General features: G+C 42.8%; 1 long non-coding RNA gene and 1 pseudogene across 4 annotated transcripts in view; one reads left to right on the forward strand and one right to left on the reverse strand.

The window, feature by feature from the left end:
* LOC103350662 (uncharacterized) overlaps nt 1-10,432 on the reverse strand; it is a 31,161-nt gene extending 20,729 nt beyond the window's left edge. For all 4 annotated transcript variants that reach the window (XR_011378021.2, XR_016211836.1, XR_016211835.1 and 1 more), the window contains exon 1: nt 10,169-10,432. This is a non-coding gene — a long non-coding RNA (uncharacterized LOC103350662). The remainder of the gene's footprint in view (nt 1-10,168) is intronic.
* Nucleotides 1-18,285, forward strand: part of LOC138843473 (ATP-binding cassette sub-family E member 1-like) — a 1,090,710-nt pseudogene that overhangs the window by 642,027 nt on the left and 430,398 nt on the right.

Consider the following 18,285-nt stretch of genomic DNA (forward strand, 5'->3'; position numbering starts at 1 on the left):
GTTTGATTGGTTTACACTGTGCATGTGTTGATATATTACACTATACTCCACAGAAGTGTGCAAGCATTACATGGTAATCACAAAAAAAGAAAACAACGTTAAAAAAAGAGTAAGTATTCATTATCTCTTATTGAACCATTTTGGATAAGCATGAGATTTAGGTCTATTGATTCAGGGCATAACAGCTGAAATTAATTGTAAAGCAACATTTTATTTTCAGCAAAGAATATGCTGTGGAGGTAAGAGATTATAGCTACATCAGTCTCTACTTGCTATATGAGCTTGGGTAAGATGGTCATAAACACATCTGTCAGCAAAATAAGAAACATTTTTTAAATGCCCTTTGCTCCTGCGAAGCTTAATGAGATGGTGGACATGAAACTTCTTGAAGCATGAGAGATATAATATATATATGTGGACTACATTAATATTGACTAAGTGGTTTCTTTGTGATGAGGAGAAAAATGCTACATTAACCCCCATTATTCTTAAAGGGGAGGAAGTAATAGTCTTCCTTTTTGTTACTTATACTTGTGAATTTATACCCAAAGCAGAACACTGACACATAAGGTCAAAAGGCTTGTGGTAATAAAATTAAAAATCAATACACTGGGGGTGGGTATTGTGGCAGTGGGTTACACCCAGCACTTGAGACATCCATATCCCATATCAGAGTGCCAAGGATCAAGTGCTGCCTCTGCCTTCAACCCACCATAATCCACCTAGGTGGGAGATCTGAATGAAGTTTTTGGTTACCAGCTTCCATCTGGTAAAGCTCTGGCATTGTGAACATTTAGAGAGTGAACCAGTGGAAGAAAGATCTCAATCCATCTATCCCTCTGTAGTGCCCTATGTTTTTGCCTTTCAGATCAAAGTAACTTTTTTAAAAAAAAGATAAACAACATGGTTCCCCAGAGGCCAATGTACTTCCTAATATTGCTCAACGCAAAATTAGCCAGCTGAGATAAAAGGACACAACACCTCAGTTGCTCTTCATTACTAACAACAGTATAATAACACCCTTTTCACAGGTTCCTGTTAAGATTAAGCAGATATAGCAGGAATATATTAGCAAATATATAGACTCAGAACATGACCTTCAGTTTCTCTTTTCTTTACAAATTGAGACAAAAGAAAAAAACCAAGAACTTCCTTTTTTAAAAAAATATTTATTTGAGAGGTAGAGTTACAAACAGTGAGAGGGAGAAACAGAAAGAAAGGTTTGCCATCCATTGGTTCACTCCCCAAATGGCCGCAACGGCTGGAGCTGCACCCGTCCGAAGCCAGGAGCCAGGTGCTTCTTCCCAGTCTCCCATGTGGGTGCAGGGGCCCACAGCAGAGAGCTGGACTGGAAGAGGAGCAGCCAGGACTAGAACTGGAACCCATATGGGATGCCAGCCCCACAGGTGGAAGATTAACCTATTGTGCCACGGCACCGGCCCCACAAGAATCTCCTTATTGAGAAGTCCATTTTTTTTCTCAAATTTTAATAAAACTTCCCTCAATACCTAACACTGATAACCTAGTAACTTTTTATTTGCATAAATGGTTTCCTTCTTTTGGTAAGACTCATGCTACTCCTGCTCTAATCTTCCCACTACCTTAGTTCAAGCTCTCATTGTTCTCACTGGATTATTCCAATGATTTGTTTCACTAGGCTGCAGTCAATTCTTCTGGAATAGATCTTTCTGAAATGCAAGCTTGGTTGTTATTTCCGCATGTAAATTCCTTTAGTGACTCCTAACTACCTTCAGGATAAAAGCCAGAGCACTGCATATGAAGTACAAGGTTCTCAGAAGTTCTCACCCAGCCCTCCAACCCCATCCCACTCAACTCATTACTGTTCCTTGCTAACCATAGGTCTCAGATTCACTAAAGTTCCCCAAATATACGATTTTCCCTCAAACTTCTTGCTTTGTTTTAAAAAATGTCTCTGCTTCTCCCCATATCCATCATCTGCCTAATTCCCTTAGGAGAATCTTCCCTGTCCTAACTCCCTTAGGAGAATCTTCTCTGTCAGCCCATCCTATATCTGGTCCAGCTTCCCTTTATATTTCTATACCACACAATTCATGACCTAAGACTTAACTCCAATTTTCTTGCATAATACAAACTAGATTGTGGACTTCTTGGGTGTTTGTTTAAATCAAGTTGGCAAATGGGACATTATTATTTTTTAAACATTTATTTCTGTATCTGAAAGGCAGGATTAAGAGGCAGGCACACACATACACACACACACAGAGAGAGAGAGAGAGAGAAAGAGTGTCTTCTATCCACTGGTTTACTCCCCAGTTGGCCGCAATGGCTGGAGCTGGGCTGATCTGAAACTAGGAGCCAGGAGCTTCTTCTGGGTCTCACACATGGGTGCAGAGGCCCAAGCACTTGGGCCATCTTCTACTGCTATCCCAGGCCATAGCAGAGATCTGGATCGAAGTGGAGCAACCAGGATTCAAACCAGCACACATATGGGATGCCGGCACTGCTGGCTTTACCTACTATGTCACAGGACCAGCCCAGATGGGGTATTATTAAATAACCTGTTTAAATTGGTTAGTTTACAGGCATTTAGAAAGTCCACAATCCATATTATATTGACCATACACTATATCTTAGCAATGAAATGGGAAAAAATTAAGGCATTTTCAAATGTGTTGTATCTGAGATAATTAAATTTGGGGTTACCCTAGACATTCTGTCATCATCTGAACACTACATCTTTTGAAGTCTAACTCTGGACTCTCGCACCAAATCTCTTTGCACAAGAGACTTACTCCCTGACCTTGTACAGAAAGATGGAATTTCCAGCTATAGCTATCCTATGAACAAGATGTCTGTAAGGTGGGATAGTCAAGAAACAGGTAACACCTGCAAATAAATTACCACAATTCTTGATGTATGTGAATATGAAAAACCCTCAAATTATTTACTTTCCTGATGGAATGCTTATCATTTTTAGACACAGAACATGTATTAAATTTATAAAACTTTGGAAAACATAATTAGGTATGGAATTCAACTGAAAGATTTGGTTGATAAATTAACAAGATTACATCAGTTAAAGATAGATAAAATAAAGGTAGATTTGCACAATTTTAGAAACCAGAGCTAAGCAGGCCAATATTGGTTTGTTATCTAGTGAGTCTAACTTTTTCTGTGTGAAAATACAGCATTACTTTTTAAAATAATCAAGAGGAACAGGCATCTGGTGTAGAGATCAAGTCACCACTTGGAGTACAACATCCCAAATCAGAGTCCCTATGTTGGAGTGGCTTCCTGTTAAGATACAGCCTTGGAGGCAGTAGGTGATGGCTCCAGTAATTGAGTCCATGCCACTCACACAGATGCCCAGACTGAGTTCCAGGCTCCTGGCTATGGTCTGGTCCAGCCCTGTTTGTTGTGGTCATGTAGAGTGAACTAGAGGTTGAAAGATCTCTTTCTTTGTCTCTATCTCTGTCTCTCTCTCCCCCTCCCTCCCTTCAGATGATCAAATAAACTGTAAACCCATCATGATCTCAGATGCAGCACCACAGACTGAACAGTAACTTACCCTATGTGAATGTCAAACAAAAACTAACTAGTATCTTAAAACTCAATATAAAAATTCAAAAATAGATTTTTCCCCCAACATCACTTGTAAAATACATACTGTCACAGTACCAAGGTCATAGGAAAGTTTTGTGCTTTCCTCTGATTTCTTTGCAACCTGAAAATTCTTTGGAAGTAACATCATGTGGAGTGCATACGGCCAGGTGAGAGAACACTAGGTGACAGCATCTTCCAGAAGCAGGGATGATCACAGTCTGGGGTTTGAAATACCTTTCCTTCCTCCACCTCTTCATTTCACTTCTCCATTTTTATTCACTGCTATTCCTTTACACTCCAATTTTCTAGTTCATATTCCCAGCTTTTATATGTTAGTAAAAAATAATATTTTGGTTTCCAAGTATATATTTAATAATGATGAAATTTTTAAAAGAAGTCTATTGGTAGGGGCCGGCACTGTGGCTTAGTGATTTGAGTCCCAGCTGCCCCACATGGCATGGAAAAGCAGTGGAAGATGGCCCAAGTCTTTGGGCTTCTGCACCCATGTGGGAGACCTGGAAGATATTCCTGGCTTCGGATTGGTGCAGCTTCAGATTGAAGCCATCTGGGGAGTGAACTAGCGCATAGAAGACCTCTTTCTCTGCCTCTGCCTCTCTGTAACTCTGCCTTTCAAATAAATGATTAACAAAATCTAAAAAAAGCAAAAGAAGTCTATTGGTAGCATGTACTTTTAAGAGTAGATGTTCTGATATAAAATTAGAACTGAAATCAAGTAGATTTCAGATTGAAAGTTTAAATATTCCCACAGTTGACTGCTAGACTGATTTTCTGTGGAAAAACATATAATTTTTAGTAAATGAAGAACTAAAATAATTGATAGTAACTTTAACTCTCTTTATGAAAAAGCATATTAATGATATTACATATGAAAATATTTTGGTAACCGGCAGTGTTTAAAAAAACTAAGATTCCCTTTAAAGCTAGGTTTGCTTCACTCCAACTCCATAATATTCCCTTAATTTGCAATCAACATAAATATCGTTCTAGAAAACCACGAATAGAGAACACCAGGATACTAGTGAGCATGCCAACAGCACTGTCTGATGATTTTGGTGCATAGTAGAAATGGCACAGTGAGAAAACATGTAAGCAATTCTGCAGTGACTACTATCCTGTGCCCTGCAGACCTCAACTGCTCCAGTGCTTTTTGTTCTCTAATCCTCTAGATGGAAAATCAACAAAGATACACTGGAGTTGAACCACACTATTGAGCAAATGCACCAACAGACATTTACAGAACATTTTACCCACCACTACAGAATATTCTCATCAGCACATGGAACATTATCTAGGATTCAACATATATTAGGCCACACATCAAGTCTCAATAAATTTAAAAAGACTGAATCATACCATGTATTTTCTCAGAACACAAGGAATAAAACTAGAAATCAAAAACAAGAGGAATGATAGAATATTCATAAACATGTAAGTTAAACCACATGTAACTGAATTACCAGTGGGATCCTTGAAAAAATTAAAAAGGAAATTAAAAAAAAAAACCTTTCTTGAAGTTAAAAGAAAACATGACAAATTAAAACATGTAGGATACAGCAAAAGCAGTATTATGAGGAAGTTTATAGCATTAAGTGCTTACATTAAAAAAAGAGAAAGGTATCCAATAAAGGATCTAGTAATGCATCTCTATGATTTAGAAAAACAAGGACAAATCAAACCCAATAATAGCAGGAGGTGAGAAATAATAAGGATCAGAGCAGAAATAAATGAAATTGAAACAAAAATATAAGAGATGAATGAAACAAAAAGCTGGTTCTTTGAAAAGATAAACAAAATAGATGGACTTTTAGTTAGACTAAAGAAAAACAAAGGAAAATAAACAAATTAAATAAACAAAATTACAGATGAAACGGAGACCTTGCAACTGACCCAACTGAAATACAAAAGATCATAAGAAACTACTATGAAAAACTATGTGCTTACAAATCGGAGTACCTCAAAGAAATCAATAAATCCCCTATAACCTATCAAGATTAAATCAAAAAGATGTAGAAAATCTAAACAGCTCCATAACAAGCAATGAAATTGAAGCAGTAGTTAAAAGTTTCCTATCAAGGAACAGTGCAGGACCTAATAGTTAGTATGGAATTCTACAAAACATTTACATAGGAACTAACTCCAATACTTTTTTTTTTTTTTTGACAGGCAGAGTTAGACAGTGAGAGAGAGAGAGACAGAGAGAAAGGTCTTCCTTCCGTTGGTTCACCCCCCATATGGCCGCTACGGCCGGCACGCTGCACCGATCCGAAGCTAGGAGCCAGGTACTTCCTCCTGGTCTCCCACACGGGTGCAGGGCCCAAACACTTAGGCCATCCTCTACTGCCTTCCCAGGCCACAGCAGAGAGCTGGACTGGAAGAGGAGTGACCTGGACAGAACCGGCACCGCAATTGGGACTAGAACCCGGAGTACTGGCACCGCAGGTGGAGGATTAGCCTAGTGAGCCATGGCACCGGCCTCCAGTACTTTTAAAACTAATCCAAAGTAGGGGCTGGTGCTGTGGCGTAGCTGGTAAAGCCGCCACCTGCAGTGCTGGCATCCCATATGGGCGCTGGTTCGAGACCCGGCTGCTGTTCTTCTGATCCAGCTCTCTGCTGTGGCCTGGGAAAGCAGCAGAAGATGGCCCAAGTCCTTGGGCCTCTGCACCCACGTGGGAGACCCAGAGGAAGCTCCTGGCTCCTGGCTTTGGATCGGCCCAGCTCCAGCCGTTGCGGCCAATTGGAGAGTGAACCAGTGGATGGAGGACCTCTCTCTCTCTGCCTCTCCTTCTCTCTCTGTAACTCTGACTTTCAAATAAATAAATAAATCTTAAAAAAAAAAAAAACTAATCCAAAGTATTGAACAGGATGGAGCTCTGCCAAACTCTTAAGCAGCCAGCATCACTCTGATACCAAAACCCAACAAAGGTACAACACACACACATATACACACACTCACAAACTACCAACCCACATCCTTGATGAACATGGATGCAAAACTTTTCAACAAAATACTAGCAAATCAAATCCAACACCATATTAAAAACATCATACATCATGATCAAGTTGGATTTATCCCAGAGATGCAAATGTGGTTCAACATTCACAAATCATAAATCACATCAACGGGATGAAGAACAAAATCCATATGGTTATCTCAATAGATGCAGAGAAAGCATCTGTTAAGAATAAACATCCCCTCATGATAAAACCCTCCACAATTTAGGTATAGAAGTATATATGACAAACCAACAGGCAATATCATACTGAACAGGGAAAAGCTGAAATTATTTCCCCTCAGAATTGGAACAAAACAAGGATGTCCACTTTCATCACTCATATTCAATGCAGTATTGGAAGTATCAGCAAGAACAATTAGGGAGGAGAAAGAAATAAAGTACATCAACATTACAAAAGAAGAAGTCAAAATATCCATGTTTGTAGATGACATAACGTTGTACATAGGAAAAACTAAACACCACAAGACTGTTAGAATTGATAAGCCAATTCAATAAAGTTGCAGGCTACAAAATATAAATACAAAAAAGCAGCTTTTTTATGATGATGATGAACTTAGTGAAAAAGAAGTCCTATTCACAATAACCACAAAAATATCAAAAATTTAGGAATAAGTTAAACAAATAAAAACATTACAAAACATTGATGAAAGAAATCATCACAGACATAAAAATTGGAAAGATATTCCTTCTCATGTATTAGAAAAACTGATTAAAATGTGTATATTATGTAAATCCATATAGATTCAATGCAATCCTTGTCAAAATACTAATGACAGCCTTTGCAGAATTTGAAAAAATAATCCTAAAATTCATATAGAAGCTCAAAATACCCACAATAACCAAAGTGATGCTGAAAGGAGAAAAAAATCAAGGGGGAGCATCACGATACCTGACTTCAAAACATATTACAAAGCTATGGTTACTAAAGAAGCACGGTAGGGGCATAAAAACTGACACACAGATCAATGGAACAGAATACAGAATAGAGAGCAGAGAAATTAATCCACATGCATACAATCAACTGATGTTTGACAAAAGTGCCCAGATGATACACTGGCAAAAGGATAACTCCTTCAATAAGTGGTGCTGGCAAAACTGGACATATATATGTATAAGAATGAAATTAGATCCCTCCCTCTCACAATGCACAAAATTCAAGATGAATTAAAGACACATTTTTAAGACCTGACACTATGAAGTTGCTTGAAGAAAATGTAAGGGAAACATTTCCAAACAATGGTGTAGGTGATGAAAGCACAGGCAACAATAGCAAAAGCTGACAAATGGGGTTATACCAAACTCAGAAGCTTCTACCATCAAACAAAACATTCAGTAGAGTGAAGAGACAGTAGACAAAATGGGAAAAATATTTGCAAGCTATTTATTCAACAAAGGATTAATATCCAGAATATATCAGAAACTCAAAAATCTCAACAATAAAAAACCAACCAATCTAGTTAAGAAAAGGGCAAAAGATATCAACTAGCCAACAAATAAAAATGCCAACATCTCTAGCCACCAGGGAAATGCAAATCAAAATCACAATGAGATATCACTTTTGTTCAAGATTTAATATAACTTTATACTCTGTGATATACATTATACAACAGACATGTAAATATAGTTATCTAACTTGAAACATAATACACTTGCTTCTCTTCACCATTTGCTTTGCTGAGAAAAAAACAACTCTAATTTTTAGAATAAACAATATTCATATATGTCAGATGGCAATAGAGTACCATTCTCTACCCTCTGCAAAGCCGAGGATGGGGTGGACAGTATGTGCCCAATTACAGATCAATCTATTGGGATGAGCAATTGGCGGAGTTAAGACACCACTTGGGATTCTTGCAATCCATATCATAGTATCTGGTTCTACTATGCACCCTACTTCCAATTCAGTTTCTTGCTACTGAGCACTCTGGGAGGAAGTAGGTGATGGTTCAAGTACTTGGGTCTCTGCCATCCATATGGAAGACAGAGTTTGGGGTTCCTGGCTGTAGCTTGGCCTGCCACTGGATCTTGTGGGCATTTGGAGAGCAACCCAGCAGACAGAAGATCTGTCTCTGTCTCTCTTTCTCTCTCTCTCTGATGCTGCCTTTCAAATAAACAAAAATAAATACTTCTTTTTTTAGAAACAAGAATATCAATCAGTGGTAATCACCAAGTAGAAGCAGTGCTATTATCTATAAAAAAAAAAAAGCCACTGTACTGTAAATATCAACTTCTACTTAGGGAAGAAAAACAGGCACTCAATGATTCAAAAGCTACCTGTTCTCTTTCCTGTCCTCCCTAAAAATAAGTTTTAAAATCAACAGCAAGATGGCTGTTTGGTACAGTGCCTAAGACACTGCTTGGGACACCTGCACCCCCTATCAGAGTGCCTGAGTTCCAGACTCATCTCAGCTTCCAATTCCAGCTTCCTGTTGATACACACCTGGGAGGCAGCAGGTCATGGCCCACCCACAAAGGAGACCCAGGCTCTTAGCTTAGATTAAGCCCAGCCCTGAATGTTCCAGTCATTTGTGAACCAGGAGGTGATGGAAGATCTGTTTCTCTCTTTGGGTCTTGTGACAATTAAAATTAAAAAAAAAAAAAAAAAGTTCTCCATAGAATTGCCATTAAAAAAATTCTGCAGGTAGGCAATCAGCTTGATTAACTTAAGGAGGTGCAGGAGGAAGTAAGAGGAAAAGCAGCAGCTAACGCCAAAGCCTCCAGGCAGTTTCCCAGGCGCCAGCAGTATTTAACAGCACTCCTCTGCTTGTCTGCCTACACCCTCTTAGGGGAGCAGGGCACCAGAGAAACAATACAATGATCAAAACGAACAAGCAGCACATAAAATCCTTGTGTCAAGCCAGGTTCTAAAAATCACCGCTCAAAGAGGCAACGATGACTTTGACAAAGAGAAAAAAAAATCATGCAATTAAAACAGATTAAAAGAAAAATAAAACACCAAAATTTCCTACAAAAATCATCGGATAAAGTTTTTTAGACCCCAGTGTCCCAACGCTAAACCTGTGCAAATCAAGGACGAGGAACGGGCTAGACATTCAAAGGCCATAGACAAATCGCCTTCCGTGAAGAGAGCAGCAAGGCAAGCCCAGAGCCCGGGGAGGGTGAACCACCCTAAGCAGCCGCTGCGGGGTTTGGAGAAGCCGCACGAAGGCTCGGGTACGGTGCCCAGCGAGCCCCGCAGCACCCCCACGACCCGCAAGTCCTAGAAGGGCGGGCGGCTCGACCCCGTGCGGGCCACCCGGTCCTCCTTACGGACCCCGAGCGCACGCACGCCCTGAAGCCCGCCCAGCAGCTGTTGGCCCTTCTCTCCCTAGGAAAGCCAGAGGCAGCCGCCGACCGCCACCGGGGCGACAGGAGGCGCGGAGTAACGGGGGCAGGGTGCTCCAACGCCCTCAGCCGTGAAGTTCCGGCCGTCCCTCGACCGCCCGAGGCCCGCGCCCGGGCGGGCGGCGTCCCCACTGGGCGCTAGCGTGAGCGAGGGCTCCGCGGGAGGAGACGGCCGCGCGCCAAGGCAGAGGGCGTCCGCTCACCTGGCTCCTCGCTCCTCCGGGAGCCTCCCGGCCCGGCAGCGGCTCCGCACCGGCGACCCCTGGCCCGCGCGCTCCGCGGATGCGGCAGGTGAGGCGCGGGGCGCGCGGCGGTTGGTGCGCACAGCACTCTGCGGTTTTACCGGCTCCTGGCGCCCCTGTCCCCGCTCAGGGGCCTCCAGGGGAGCACGTGCCTGGTGAGAGCGCACCGGGGCCTACCAACCGTCTCAAAGCACACGTTTGGAGCTTACTCTGGGTCCTAAATAGTTCTGAGGTTGCCATTTGCTGCTTTTCCGTGCGCACACCAAATGCGTTTTTCCTTTTTCGGAGAGAAATTTAAAAAAAGCAACTCTTCATATTTAAAAATACTGCTCTCCAAAGCATTAATGCTCTTGCAAGTTTGTTATAGATACCTTTACGAAAAGTAAAGCAAGAGCAATTTTTACTGTAGAAAATTGTGCCTACATGATGTAATACGGTATCTGTATATATGAGAGTACTTCAAAAGGTTTGAATTTGTAATTTAAATTGGGGAAATGGGATTAAAAGATAACATTTTTTGGTGCAAGAACATTTGAAATCGGTGTATAGTGTTTTCATATTACCCATTTTCCATGAACTTTTCAAAATCTCTTGTGTTTAATAAGAGTGTACTCTAGTAGGAAGTTTCTTTTTATAGTCTGAACCTTTCTTAAAAAAGATTTATTTTATTTGAAAGGCAGAGTAATAGGGAGAGAGAGAGGGATCTTCCATCCATTGTTTCACTCCACAAACGGCCACAAAACCTAGGAGCCTGTAAATTCTTCTGGGTCTCATGTGGTGGCAGGAGCTCAAGTACTTGAGCCATTTTCTACTGCTTTCCCAGGCATATTAGCAGGGAGTGGTTCAGAAGCAGAGCGGCCAGACAGGTCTAGAACCCGTGCTCCAATAAGGGATGCTGGCATCCCATGGGGCAGTTCAACCCACTGAACAGTGCTGGCTCCTAACCTTTTCTTTTTAATTACATGTGTAATATTTCCAAAAAATGGTTATAGAGCAGAAATACTGTCCTTTTGTTCCCTCTGCTAATTAATATACACAAGACTACTTGTAATTACTAATAAAGAAATATACAAAGCATTTCAGTATACTCAGCATTAAATTGTTATTATTTGTTCAACAGTAGTACTGAGCACTACTACATGACAGACAGAAAATACACCATGAACAAAACTAAACAGTCCCTTCCCTTTATGGAAATACAGTTGGGGAGACAGAGAGCCAAGCAGTGAGTGATGAGGGATGCCTAGGGTGACCAAGGATGTGGGAACCACATAAAATACACTGTTCCTGGAGTTTTGTTGTGTGTGTGGTTTTTTTTTTTTTTTTTTTTTTTTTTGAATAGGGGATCAGGGAAACATCTCTGAAGAATAAGTGAAATGTTCAAACCCAGTGGCAATAAACCCGGAGGGGGAGTGTCCTCCTTTTAAAAGCAATAGGTCCATAACAGAACTCTCAATGGATTTAAAAACATAGATCTTAGGGGCCGGCACCATGGCTCACTTGGTTAATCCTCCGCCTGCAGCGCCAGCATCCCATATGGGCGCAGGTTCTAGTCCCGGTTGCTCCTCTTCCAGCGGGAAGGCAGTGGAGGATGGCCCAAGTGCTTGGGCCCTGCACCTGCATGGGAGACCAGGAGGAAGCACCTGGCTCCTGGCTTCGGATCGGCGCAGTGTGCCAGCCGTGGCGGCCATTTGGGGGGGTGAACCAATGGAAGGAAGACCTTTCTCTCTCCCTCTCTCTCTCTCTCTCTCTCTCACTGTCTAATTCTGCCTGTCAAATAAAAAAAATTAAAAAAAAAACATAGATCTTAGAGGCAGGAGTTTGTCACAGCAGTTAAGGTGCTGTTTAAGACATCCATCCATGTCTCACATCAGAGCACCAGGGTTCTATTTCTAGCTCCAGCTCCTGACTCCAGCTTCCTTCTAATGCAGGTCCAGGAAGGCTTCAGCGATGGCTTAAGTAGTTGGGTTCCTGCCACTTATATGGGAGATCTAGATCGATTTCCCAATTTCAGTCTGTTCCAGGCCTGGTGGTTGCCAAAACTGGGGGAGTAAAGCAGCAGATGGAAGTGCTTTCTCACTCTTGCTCTATCTGTCTTGCTGTCTCTCAGATACAAAATAAAACATATAGATGCATTTTATATATTTATATCTTATAGTGCATATATATAAATATCTTGCAAAGTAGGATATAATTCAACTGAAACAAAAGAACACACACTTTCTAAATCTGACCATGAGTATCTTAGCTTTTATTTATATCTCCTAGCTTCATAGGAGAATAAAAAAGAATAGCCCATAATAAGTAAGGACTTAAGAGGCTCCTTTCCTTACCCCAAATCTCATTAAATTAAAACTGGAAAGAATCTAATATATCTGTTGGCTCATTGTTTGCTTGTACTTTGGTTAGAATAAATGTCAGTGTGCTTGGGCCCCTGCACCTGCATGGGAGACCAGGAGGAAGTACCCGACTCCTGGCTTCGGATCAGCGTGGTGCACCAGCCGTGGTGGCCATTAGGGGAGTGAACCAACGGAAGGAAGACCTTTCTCTCTGTCTCTCTCACTCACTGTCTAACTTTGCCTGTCAAAAAAAAGAAGAAGAAGAAAAAAAAAAAAAAAAAGAAGAAGAAGAATCATCAAAGACCTTCATATGCCTATTACCTGCAATACTGGACTTTCTATAACTCAGTATTTACAACTTCTCTTCCACAACACGCAAAAACAGTTCCAGAATCAATCCTTTCTCATATGTCTCTTATTATGACATACTTGTGTGTTATATGACATCTCCAATAAGAATGGAGAATGAAGAACAAGAGATATCAAACCCAGGGCCAGGAAGCATGGGAATATTAGAGAAAGGGTGATAATAACACTAAAGACACTAGATTTACATATCAGAAAAGGACATGAGGCCAAAATAACACATACATACAAGATCAGATTAGTTCACATCAGAGCTTTTAGGATTCAGAGTTTGAGACACTATTCTGTGATGTGCCTAGAGACAAATCATTGTTCAAGATTTAAAGGAAATTCACTCCCTTTGAATTGGAAAGCAGAAGGTACTAAGAAGTGCAATAATCATCAAACTTTTGTTATTTTGGTAGAACAGATGTTTCTATGTATTTGTTAGACTCCAGGAGAAATATAAATCTGATTTAGTCTGCTGAGAGGGACCCAGCTTCTTGAGTCACCACTTGCTGTCTCCCAAAGTGAGCATTAGCAAGAGGTTAGAATTGAAAATGGAGCCAGGACTGGAATCCAGGCACTCCAATGTGGGAAAGTAGGTGTCCTAAGCCTGTACTAAAGACCTTCTCCACCTTTGGCTTTTTAAAGTTGTTAATTGTGTCTCTCCTTTGAAAGCTCCTTAAACAGAAAATATGTGTGCAGTACTTGATATATTGGAGATGCTTAATAAATCCTTGGGCCATAAACGAATGTGTATCTACTTTGTGCAATAAAGATGGACACAGCACATATTTTCTATCAAGGGCCAGAAAATAAACATTTTAGTGTTTCTGACCACATGATTTCTGTCACAACTGCTCAGTTCTGCTTCCTAGAAGACACTAGTGAGTTCTCTGTGGTGGATCCAGAATATCTAAGACAGAGTTTTGCTTAAATCTTTGACTGACAGAAGTGAGGTTGCTACTCTGGGCTAGAGGACATTATTTGAAGGTACTTTTACATGCAGGCTCAGTATTCTTGTTTCCAGTGAGTACTTGAGGATTGGGGGTGGGGTGGTAAATCCTGGATTGTGGGAGTGAATCCTTGGATGGAAAAAAAATCCCTCTCTCTCTCCATTCCCTTTCAAATAAAATGCAAGTAAATTATAAATTTAAAAACAGTTTAAAAACCATCAGTGTTCAACCACAGGTGCTGTATTCTGAGGACCTTATCTAAACCCAGTAATCTCCAAGGGCCCCACCTCAAGCACTTTAGTAGGATTAAGTTTTTGCCCTCTTAATACCTCACAGTGGGTGTTAAACCCTTGGAGGACACTCTCAAATGACATACAAACCAAAGCACTATTTCTCTCTAGAAAAACATAAAAATGAAGTGTCCATTTTATACCTCTACCCAGCCTGAACCATTCCCTCAGGTTCTGACAGACATTCCGCTGTACTCTTGCTGAGCCCATTCTCAAGGTCTCAGACTGTTGGCAGAAAACTCCTGGTACACTCAGGCTATTTTAGAGTTTTGGACAGATTCTAGGGAAATATTACAGTCTCAGAGCTAGTAAGAGAGCAGTTACCAGACTGGAAAGGTGGAAAAACTGTTGCAGAGGGCTCCTGACTAAACCCAGGAAAGAGGAAGGCACATAACTTGGTGCAGTCCTGCAAGATGGGAGCTGGGATAGTGATCCCCCAATCACCTCTCCTCCTTCCCTTTGGCATGCTCAAGTGACCTGCCCCTCTCCACTCTAGATAAGCTACTGGAAGCCAGAGGGAAGTTGTTAATTTCTTCCATAAAGGTCAGCTTTCCTGGCACAAAGTGGGTGGAGAAGGTCAGAGAGGGATCTGGAGGGAGACACCAATAGGATACCTGCTGTTACACTGTTGTTTATCCTGGGCTTATCACCTAGAGCACCCTCATTTCCAGCTGTAATACAATTCTCTGGGCTGGTCTAGGATTCAGTTTATGACCTACTTTTAAATATAAATAGAGGGCCCACGCCGTGGTGCACTAGGTTAATTCTCCGCCTGTGGCGCTGGCATCCCATATGGGCGCCAGTTCTCTTCCAATCTAGCTCTCTGCTGTTGCCTGGGAAAGCAGTAGAAGATGGCTCAAGTCCTTGGGCCTCTGCACCCTCATGGGAGACCAGGAAGAAGCTCCTGGCTCCTGCTCCTGGCTTCGAATCTGCGTAGCTCCGGCCGTTGCAGCTATTTGGGGAGTGAACCAACGGAAGGAAGATCTTTCTCTCTCCCTTCCTCTCACTGTCTGTAACTCTACCTCTCAAATAAATAAATAAAAATCTTAAAGAAAATATAAATAGAAGCAGAAATGCTTCTCTCAGTATTTTTATCTGTACCATTCACACTTGTATTTACACAGCCTTGATGTGATACAAGGATTCTACTCCATATGAGGGGGCCTCAGAATGTTCATGGAACATGTGCACATCTTTTATTAAACAATTCTTGTCTTTGTTTTCATTTTATTTAAAAGGCAGAGAGACACCAAGGCAGAGAGGTATGTGTGAGGGTCTGTGTGTATGTGTGTGTTTGAGATGAAAGGTGTATGTTTGAAGGTGTGTGTGTGTGTGTGTGTGTGTGTGCATAGCTCAGGACTGAAGGCAGTGTGTTAGGATGTCTGTGATGACGTTTGTGTTGTGAGAGCAGATACCTGCATATGTGAGGGTAAGTGTGAACGTGTGTTCATGTGAGTAGGTATGTATTTGAGGTTCTGTGTGACTATGTGCATGCACTAAGGGTGGATGTGTGTCAAGGTGTGTGAGGATATGAGTGTTGTGAGAGGTGTCTTTGGGTGGGAGAGGGGCTGGCATGGAAGGAAATGCTGGGCACTAACCATACAGGTAGTGTATACAAAACTGGCAAAAGTCATGTCTTTGAGTTGGGCCTGACAGCAGAAGAAACAAAAGGTGATCCTACTGGTGGTCATCAAGGAAATGGGCTTTGGGGTTTGTGGTTTCTCCTTCCCTCCTGCCTGGAGCTGAGTGGTGCCCTTTAATTCCAAGGGGCGCCTCCAGGGTGGGTGTAGACCAGGCAACAAGGCTGATGACCATCAGATACACACCCCAGGCAAGATCAGAGCCGCTCTGGTGTTGAACTGATAGACTTCAGGGGCCTCTGGAAAGGAAATGAAGAAGCCCACACGGTATAACCATCCAGAAGCCGGGAAAGCCTGGAGAAATATATAGACATACATATCTGCAGATGGTGCATCTGTCTTACCCATTGTCTATCTGAGCACTCTGCAAACTTGCTGTATGCAAAATAGGTCACACGGATGTCAGTCCCTCGATGGGCTCACAAATTCTTGCTTTATTTGCATATACACATGAGCCAAAGTTCCTCATTGAGAAAATAAAAATTCCTACAGAGCCCTTCAATGGCAGCCCTCTCAGGCCGCCTTCTGGGAGCCTTAGCTTTGACTTAATAAATTTCCTTCTCTTTGCTCGTTTGCTGTTTCCCGTGTGCCTCATTCTTCATGGTCGTGAGAAAAAGAACCCAGTGGAGAGAAAATGCTGTAACACTTCTAAAGAATCCGCAGATACAAACTCTGCCTGTTCCAGAATGACCCCCTGCCCCAGGCTACCAAAAACCAGGGCCGGGACCCCGGGGCGGGGGCGGTGCAAGCCACGCACTGGCTGGCAGTGAACTTCTCCAGCTGGGGTGAGTCTGCACCCGGGAGTGCCACCTGGCCTGGCCGCCTGGGGAACCAGCAGCCGCCGAGGGGTCCCGGTCCCTGAGTTTCAGATGAGCATCCTGCAGCCGCCCCGCGCTCACCGTATTTCTTGGCCTTTGTCCTCTGGCGAGTGGTCCAAGGTCCCTCTGGTCATAATGTAAAGTTTCCACAGTTCTCCGGATTCCTTCACCTGGGCTTCATCCGTCCAGGCCTTGGCCTGCAGGTGTGCAAACTACGGGTGGACACCTTCGAAGACGGGGCACGGCGGAAGGGGCACGGGAGGAAGCCGTCTGGAAGCAAGACCTAGCCTGGCCCAGGGTATGCAGCTGAGGCCTGCAGAGAGGCCCGCCAAGGTGGGTACCAGAGTCAGGGATGCCAGCCCCGCCTCCCGCGCCCATTGGTCAGCTATGCGCATCGCCCCGCCCTCCAAAGCCGCGGGCCAATGAGGTGGCTCCGTAGCAGGAGAGCGGACGAGCCTCGGGCAGCCACGAGGCGGGGATGAGGCTGCGAGGGGGTGATCCTGGTGTGCGCCTCCGACCCTGGCGTGGTCCGCAGGGCCGCAGCTGGTAACGTCTCGCAGCCTTGGAGGAAATGGGGAGAGAGCACCAAAGCCAGAGAGGGACAGCGGGGAACCCCAGGGAGGAAGCAGGAGAAAGGCTCCCCACCATCCCCCATGGACTCAGGGACTCCAGGAGATGCCCGGAAGTTTGTCTAAATTAAAGCACTTGCTAGCGGTCTTGCATTCTTTTGGAAATCACGTTGGACATATTTTTCCTGGTCAAGAATTTGAGAGAGCTTCTATTTCTTTAGGAAGCGATGGTGATAAATACGTAAACACCTGTATGATGAAATTTTTTTTTTTTTCTGGACAAAGAAAGGGGATGGGGTGGGGACGAAATGGGGCTGGAACATGTAGCAGCTACGTAGTGAGGGCCACGGCGGGGCCGCGGGGCCCTGCCCTAGCACGCTCCACTGCTCTGAAGAAGCCATGGTACACGTTGGGTGGCTGTCGTGTGCAAACAGAGGACTCTGGACTCTGCAGTCCCGCTGACTAGAGAGAAAAGGATGTTTGCACAATGCAGATCTTTCACACGGGAAATGGAGGGGAGGCTTAAGACTTGGGAACCAGAGCACATCTAGGGACAACCTGATGTGTAGGTATTGGAGGATCTCTAGTTTTCATTCAGAAGGAACACACTTCCACATTTACTGTTGTGATTAATATCTTCTTATTAAGAACTGACCATCTTCTTATGGGTCAGTATCTTTTCAACTTCTTATTAATGTCCTACCATCTTACTAATAAGTGCTGTGTCACCCTCAAGGAAGCTGCATGAACAATGCAGGGGGTGAGGGTCACTGCACATCAGGGTGCAGGCAGCATTCACTAATGAAATGCTTCATTGGTGCCTGTGGTCTAATTGAGAATCACTGGTCTAAGTTGCGGGCCTTGTCTTATGCTTTGAATATAGGACTGTGGGGTTTTATCAGTAATAAAACAATTGCGTTCTCAATTTTGCATCATTTTATATCTTATTCTATTATAAAGCTTTAAAGAGTTAGCCAAGTATTGATTATTTCTGGCAATTCATTTTTTAAAAACTGTACAGACTTCGCCTGGAGCAGAGGCATTGTACGGGCCATAAAGGCAGCATTTGGAGAGCCCTTGAACATCAAAGATGCCTACAAGGGAAATGGGGGCTGCAG

This window comes from Oryctolagus cuniculus, chromosome 8 (genome assembly GCF_051225735.1).
Source record: "Oryctolagus cuniculus isolate XC-2025 breed Fujian yellow rabbit chromosome 8, ASM5122573v1, whole genome shotgun sequence".
Lineage (NCBI taxonomy): Eukaryota > Metazoa > Chordata > Mammalia > Lagomorpha > Leporidae > Oryctolagus > Oryctolagus cuniculus.